The sequence below is a fragment of the Trichosurus vulpecula genome, chromosome 4 (assembly GCF_011100635.1).
Source record: "Trichosurus vulpecula isolate mTriVul1 chromosome 4, mTriVul1.pri, whole genome shotgun sequence".
Classification (NCBI taxonomy): domain Eukaryota; kingdom Metazoa; phylum Chordata; class Mammalia; order Diprotodontia; family Phalangeridae; genus Trichosurus; species Trichosurus vulpecula.
In genome coordinates this window covers 62492716-62501362 of record NC_050576.1, presented here as the reverse complement: position 1 = coordinate 62501362, position 8647 = coordinate 62492716, and positions in this window count along the sequence as shown.

Here is an 8647-nt window from a genome sequence, read left to right as displayed (position 1 = left end):
TGTCTATTGTGCCCTCCCAGAGTCTTCTCATGTTCAGCATGTAATGGTGAAAAGAATACTGGATTCAGAGTCAGAAAATATGGGTTCAAATTCTGCCTCTGTGAATTTCTAGCTGCATGACCTTGGGCAAGTTGTGTTGATTTTTCTGGGCCTCAGTTTCTTCATGTGTAAATGAGGGGGTTGGACTAGGTGATCTCTAATCTATGATCTGTGATTCTGTCATGTATCAATGATGGCAACAAGAAAATATTACAATAACCTGCATGGGAGGCACATAGAAAATACATGGTATTTTGGCACAATTACTTTGCCCACAAGACAGAGCAGGTGCCCAGGGGTGACCATTAGAGAGAGGCACACAGTTCAAAGCAGCAGGTCTCAAAGAGCCCCCAGATCTTGGGTCCTAGGGCATGGGACCAACTTGTACCCGTTAATCTCTGAAAGGAAGAATAAGCTACTCAGAGTCAGAATTTCTGAGCCAGAAGGAACCTTACAGTTGTCCTAGTATGGGCCAAACCATTCATTTCACTGATGGGGAAAATGCAGTCCAAAGAGAATGACAACTTTTATATAACTCTTTTGGGTTTGCAAAGCTCTTTACATATATTATCTCATCTGATCTCCCAACAACCTGGTGAAGTAGTTAATTCCATTTTACCAGTGAGGAAAAAGCGGCCCCAAGAGGATGATAAATTTGTCCAAGGTGACCTAGTGAATTTATGGCAGAGCTGGAATCAATAACAGACATTTACTAAGTGCCTACCATAAGCCAGGTATGGGTGGGGATACAGAAACAAAAGCAGCATATTCCCTACTGTTAGGGAGCTTACATTCTAAAATGGGAGACAGAATGTCCATATATCTGTATACATGGGATATATTCTTGTAATTCTAGACCAAAAAAGGCCTGATATAGAAGGCGGCACTTGAACTAGGTCTGGACGTAAACCATGAATTAGCGCAGGGCCCGACACACATTCAGTGCTTAATAAGTGTTTGTAGATTAATGAATAAGCGGCAGAAATGAAGAAGTAGAACATTCCATGTATGGGAGAAACAGCCACTGTGAAGTTATGGAAATGGTAAATTGAGCATCATGTAAGTAATAGCAAGTTAAGCCAATGTGGCTGGAACGTAGAGAGTGTAGAGGAGAGTAATATGCCAGAAGACTAGAAAGGTAGGAGGCATAATTGTGAAGAAATTTAAATACAAAATAAAGAACTTTATAAAGTATATAAATGTATAAAATATATAAAGTATAAAATACAAAGTATTGAATGATACTAGGTGTAATAGGAAGTCATTGGAGTTTATACAGTAAGAGACTGACTTGGTCAGATCTCTTAAAAAATTGCTTCGGTAGCAATGTGGAGGATAGATTGAAATGGGGAGAGACTCAAGGCAGGGAGATTGATCAGAAGGCTATTGCAATGGCCCAGCTGAGAGGGAATGATGGCGTTCATGATCTAGAGTGGTGGCTATGTGTGTGGAGAGAAGGAAGTATATGTGAGAGATGGGGAGATAGAAATGGCCAGATCTAGCAATGAATTGGATATGTGGGGCAAATAAATTAAAGCTAGCTCTCCCAGAATTCTTTCCCCTACATCATATTGCCTTCCCTGTGTGGGAGAGCTCTTTGGTGAATTTTTGAGCCGTAGTTTCTAGGTGTGATCAAGCTCGTGACTTGTCAAGCTGTGTTGCCTTGGGTAAACTACCCTGACTGTGGTTCACTCTCATGAATTATTAGCACTAGCTTATTGTTGAAAAGACTTGCTTTAAATGGTTTTGAACTTAGCTTGGAGTAGGGTAGCACTGTCTCTTGCGTCAAAATGTCAGCTCAGGGAGGAAAGGTTACTTATAGACAATAGCTACCCGTGAATTAGATTCCATTTTTTTGCTCAGTGGTTTGACTCAACTCAGAATATCGTTCATTCTGGAATGCTTGTTCACATCCCCACACGAAGCGATAGAACAACTGGATTGTGAAAATAGTAAAATCCAAGGCATGTGATCTTATATTCATCATTGCCCATCTTTTTCTAGTATTCCTCACTGTTACTCTGTTAAGTATTTACATATAACAAACAGACCCACCTAAAAATATTGATTTAAATAGAAAGGAGGAATGGAAAATACGGAACTTGTTTTATAATTGCTAGCAAGATTTCAGAGATAATCTGGAAAGCATGAGCCTGGCCTTATTTTCTTGGTTAATCTATATGATATAAAAAGCATTTGCTTTAACGTATGCAAAGCACTTTTCTCCTAAGTACCCTGTGATGTAGGTAGCAGAGGCATTATTAAACCAATCTGACAGATGAAGGAATTGAGCTTTTGATAGGTTAAATGACTTGGCCCCTACTGTGCAGCTGTGGAGAGTCTGAGGTGTGGTTCTAAACCAGATCTCCTGACTTCAAGCCCAATACTCTTTCTTTTATGCTGTGTATCTTTGTTGTAGCATCAATCACTGCTTTTTATTAGGAATTTGTGTTGATTTATATGACAAATCATTTGTTTTGTGTCATATGTTATGTAGAATTATTTGTTATATATGTGTAGATGTAAGTGTATATGTATACATATTTCTCTATATAGATGTATGTCTATATGTGTGTATATGTGTATATAAAATTTATGGAGAGACAGAGAGAGAGAGAGAGACAGAGAGACAGAGACAGAGAGAATGATCAAGTACACTGTATACAGAGTGCTGGACTTGGTGTCAGGAAGACCTGAGTTTGAATCCTGCCTCAAATATTTATTAGCTGTGTGATCCTGGACAAGTCACTTAACCTCTAGCTGCCTCAATTTCTTTATTTATAAAGTGGAGATAATAAAAGCACCTACCTCCCAGGGTTGTGAAGAGGACAAAATAAGAATATATTTAAAGTGTAAAGTAATATATGTGTATGTATACATATGTATATATATGTGTGTGTGTGTGTGTGTATATATATATATGTATATATATATGTATGTATATATATATATATATATCAGGCTTTGCAAACTTCCGAGTGCTATAGAAATCATGGGTATTAAAGGAGTTAGGGGTGGACAAAAAGCAGGGAGGCCAGTTAGGAGGCTCTTATAATGGACCGGGTAACAGGCAGTGAGGGCCAGAAAGAGGCTTGTGGCTGTGTGAATGGAGAGAAGGGGACAGATGTTATGGAGACAGGTCATCAATTTCTCTGGGAAACTTTGCCAAGTCTGCCCAGACATATAATGTGAAGCATTATATGTTTTTCTTCCTATACAGTAATAATAATGCCGTATCCATTCATTAGTCAGCCCTCTTTACAGGCTTGTCTCACTCCAAGAAAAAGCCAAGTGCAATAACAAGATGCAAGCTAAAAAAGACTCTAAGCTTGTTCTCTTTACTAAAGAAACTCTTATTTTTTTTCAAAAGGATTCATTTCAAAGGATCATAGGTTTAGATTTAAAAGGCTAGAAAGGTACTTGGGATCACATTAATGCCAATGTAAGGATTTTAGACTTTATTTGGAAGGCGATTGGGAGCCAGAAAAGGTGTTTGAGCAGAAGAGGAACATGATTCCAGTTATGCATTAGGAAGGTTTCTTCAATATCTGTGTGTGGGATGGATCAGAATTGGGGACTCACCAGAGGCAAAGAGAATAGTCGGGAGGCTATTATGGTAATGTGAGGAGAAGCATAGTTAAGAGGGGTGGCAATGCTGGGGGAGAAGAAATGGCAGATGAGAAATGGCAAAGATACAATGGAAGGACTTGGTTACTGACTGCTCATGGGGAAAAAAACAGGGGGAGAAAGAGTCAAGGATGGATGGAAGAATCGTAAGGCTGTCAACAGAACCCAGCTTAAAACTTAATAAAGAACCCAACAAAAAACATTTTCAGTGATGAAGATGAAGCAACTCCAGAATTGTAAGAACAGTTAATGAAATCCTATCCATTTTTAAGGCCCATCTCTGGTGTTACTTTAATAAATTTTTGTCTGTTGCTCGTAGCTGGAAGCCATCTCGCTTTCCATAGACTTATTCTGGTTCTGTTGATAAATCCTTTTTTATCGTACACTATTTGATGGACAAAGTTTGATTACATATGGCATTTCAGAAACAGAACCATTCAGGACAAGGAGATCTACAGGGCTTGCTTCAATCTTGCTGATTATACAAGGCTGGTATCAAATAGTCTGTTCCTCACATGTTACTAATTCTATCACTAAGCCTGAAGAAATTCCCTTTGGTCCTATTCCCTGGGACATTCATGGGTGCCCTTGGTGGGAGTCTGGGAGAGGTTTGGCCTTCTGCCATCCTGATCTCCATTGAGTAAAGAGGGCTCATACTCTCATCCATCAGTCGATTCTCAAGAGATAGCTGTTGCTTAGCTCAGCCAGTTTTTGGTGTTTTTTGTCCCCTTCTCTTTGCCAATTAATTAGTGTCAATAAAAGATCATCTGGTTGTGAAAGGAACACGAGTAAAACTGCAAAAGGAAAGTTTCCTCACTAATAATAATCTGTACTTGGCACATTTCATTGGAAAAAAAAATCTCTAAACACGCTGGGAACTTTAGATAACTGAACTAAACTCCCCCTTCTCTAAATAGGTTTTCAACATTCCTGTTGAACATAATGAAAGGGAGATGAAGGGAGGTCAACAGACTTGTCAAGGTTACATAGCAAAGCTAACCAGAGAGTCTTTGCTCACTAAAGCCTAATCAAAGCCATTCAAACATTTACTGAAAATGTACACATGGAGAACTTTCAAACCTATTTTTGAGGGATCCATGACTTCTTTCAGTGTGAGAGTGCTCCTTCCACATATGCAGACTGTGACCCTTCTTACAGATGTGCATTGAATGGTTTCATCCCATACATGAGAGAGGAGAAAGAGCACTGGGTTTGGTTCTACTTGCATAACCTTGGGTGAATCATCTTCCCCCTTTCAGGGCCTCACCTTTCTCAGATGCAAATTGAGGCAGTTGGACTAGGGTGATCATTAAGGTCTGTTCTGGTTCTAAATTACCTGGGGTAAACAATTTCACCTCTCTCAGCCTCAGTTTCCTCATCTGTAAGATGGCAGAGTTGAACCCTAGTATGCTCTTTTCCATTGCCCCTTTCATTTCCATGATTCTACAAACTTCCATAAACCTTCCTTTGTCCTTTTACTATGTCAGGGGTAGCTATGCCATTTGTCCTGTCTATTGTCTCTCATTCTCAATTTGTGACCAGTCCATATCTTCCTTAGGTCTTTATAATTTAGTTTATATCCCTTCTTATAAGTAAGTCACTGTGGGGAATATCCTGCAGCTTACTTATATCCATGCAGTATTTCTCTGTTGCTCATAATTTTTATTCTTCAAAGACCCTAGCTTCTCATGATTCACAGATGTAGAGCATGTCTATGATGTCACAGAAGTGGGCTCTTGTGGAAATGAGCCATAGAGGATTAATGAAAGTGCTGCAGTTTCCCAAATTCAATTGAGCTTTAATTAATGTTGTTGGATTGGATTATATTCTCTTAGTTGTGGGCCCAGCTCATTGTCCTTAGTCAGATGTATGGATGGATAGACAGGTACATAGATGCATATGTCTATTATCACTGTCTACTTTGATCTCTACCTCTATTTCTATCTTGATATCAACTCCTCTTTATGTCTCCACTTCTGTTCATGTCTCTCTGTCTCTGTCTCTGTCTCTGTCTCTGTCTTTGTCACTCTCTCTCAAACTGCCGGAGGGGATGACTAGAATCAGGAAGTAGTGTCAGGGTCACCTTTGGGCCTAGAATCAGGAAGTTAGCGTCAGGGTCACCTTTGGGAATAAGGAAGGGAAAGGGAATAAGCATTTATTAAGTATCTACTATGTGCTAGGCGCTGTGTAAAGTGTTTTACTAGTATTATCTCATTGGATAATATATGGTATAGCGAGGATAGCTACCTTAGGGATGGAGAAGAACTGGTAGGTAGTTGCTGAGATCAAACAATATAAAACGCCAGGACAAGATATGAGAAAAGGAGGAAGTGATAAAAATAGATGATATAGTGTGGTAGTAAGAGCATTAGAATGCTGTTTTAGGAGATCTGGGTGAAAATCACACAACCCAGGGTTAATAATTAGAAAGCACTCAGCACAGTGTGTAACACTTAATACATGCTATATAAAAGTTATTGTTATTATTCTTGCTATTGTAATCTGAGAATAAACTCCAATTTTCATATCTGGGCCAAGTCACTTAGCCTAGAATTGGTATCTTATCAGGGGTTGTCTATATCGAGACCTGCTCACATTCATGGGGACACTGGCCATGGGTCAGCCTATCAGCTCCCTCCTCCCTCCTTGCACTCCTTCCACTAGGGCTGGGAACTGTGCTATCTGGGCAGACCATATGTCACGGCTCATCGTTATGGTTCCCAGATTGTGAAATTGCTCTATGTGGAGCCCCTAGGCACATTGTGCACTTGATCTTATCCGTCTGGGGGATTCTCGCCTCTGGGCTACCTTAAATCTCATTCTTCCCATGTTACCAAGTTAAAGCTTGTCCAAGGTTGATCCCAACCTCTAGGACTTTGAACATAGAGTCAGCCGCAAGGGTCAGGCAACCGGCTCCTGACACAACCCTTAAGAGTCCATCCAACTAGTCACAGGGTCTGTTTAAAACTGGAATGACCCTCCCTTGGAGATCATCCAACTGAACCACCTCACTTTATAGATGAGGAAAGTGAGACCCTGAGTAGTTAAGTGGAGATAGTAAAATATTATGTGCTTTCACAGATCATAAGTGCTAAAGATGAGATTAACTTATACCTGAAGAGAAATACCCTCAACAGCATTGTAATGTTGTCCCCTTGTTGTCTACTTGTCCTCTGACAAGTGGCATCCCACCTCTTACTTCCCTTACTTAGCACAGGTCTTGGCACATAGTAGATGCTTAATAAATGCTTATTGCTGACTGACCTGCTGAAATGACTAATAGATAAATTCATTGACTGTTAGAACTGAAAAAGGACTTTAGATATAACATAATCCAACCCTATCCCTATCCTACAAATGAAGAAACTTCCCAAAGAGATTAAATGAGTCATCCGAGGTAACACAGAAAGGTAACAGGAGTGTTAGAACTAGAATACAGGTCTCCTGAGTCCCAGCTTAGTGTATGTGCTTTTACATGGTGCTGCCACTAGATTTCTAATGGTGGGGACCTCACTGCCTCTGGAGGCTGCTTATTCCACATTGAATCTGTGACCCTTCCTCTCTTTTCTTCTCCCTTTCCTCCCTTTTTTTAATTTCAAAGACCTTTTTGTCAGCAGTCTGATGCAACCTATGGGCCCCTTCCCAGCATACTATTTTTAAATAGATGAAAGAAAAAAAAAACCATGGGATTACAAAGAAAACCAATTATCCTGAAACTATATTTATCAAAATATGAAAAAAATAAATCCACAGATCCCAGTTTAAGAAACCCAGCTATATCTTTTGAACCCCAATACAGAAGTTTACCTCTCTGAATCTCAGTTTCCTCATTTGTGAAATTGAAAGGGTTGGGCTGGATGGTTTCTAAGGTCTCCTCTAGATTTAATTTTCTGTAATTCTCACAGTTGTACACCAACAACTTTTCCCTGTACCCTTGGGCTTCTCAACAAAACTAAGTGGGATTGACCCTCAGGTACAGATAAAGAGGAAGCCACATGCAGGGTATGACTTCTCTCTGACCTAGGTATCTCTGTCTCCACAACCTGCCAGAGGTCCTCAAATTCTACGATTTAAGAGCCTTTCCTTCTCTACCCTCAAGTGTCCTCTTTAAAACTTGGGAGGGTCATACCTATTAATAAGCTGTTTTCAGTTGACTGATATCTACAGCTCAGGATGAATTTGCTGGACAGATTTATTTCCTTCAGGACAAGTAGCTAAAAGTGTGGACCTGAGAGTTTTGGCTAAAGGTGGGTTAGGAAGAGTGAGGTAGAGTAATTTTGGAGACCTTGGGTGGTAGGCTTGAGTTAAGGGACACTAAGGTATGTCTAGAGAGGTAGTACCCCATGTATAAGGGTAAAGAGGACACAAAGGTCAAAAAGACCCCCTTCATTTATATCCTGGACACTATTACATGTATGTTATCTATTCTCCCTCAAAGTGGTATGATTGAGCGGAAAGAGTGGTGAACTAGGAAGTCATAAGCTCTCAGTCTGACTCTAGCTCTTCTACTTCCTCCCTGGGTTACCTTGGACAAATCACTCAAACTCTATGGATATTTTTTCTCCATCAGAAAGATGAAGGGGCTGGACTAGAAAACATCTAAGAACTCTGCTAGCTCTGAACCTAAGTTCATATGATCCTAAGATGTTTAAAGAGTGGAGGCCTTTAGCTAATGTTGGAGGATAAGACCCGTGTCATGGGTTAACAATGTTCTTTCTATTAGACTTCTACAATGTGAAGGTTTCTGTTGTTGTTTGTTTTGGAGGAAGACAGACAGCCTGACCTTCAAAGTATCTGAATCTGTGGAATAAAGAGTTGTGTGTTCACAGGGCTACTCCGTTCATTGACTTCTGCAGTCTCTAGGTAATCTAGGTCAAACCCACAAATGGTTAGTAAGTGCCAAATGTGTGCCCAGAACTATGCTAGCACTGTGTGATAGACAGAGAAGGCATAGCTCTGTCCTTATGGAACTTATAGTGCA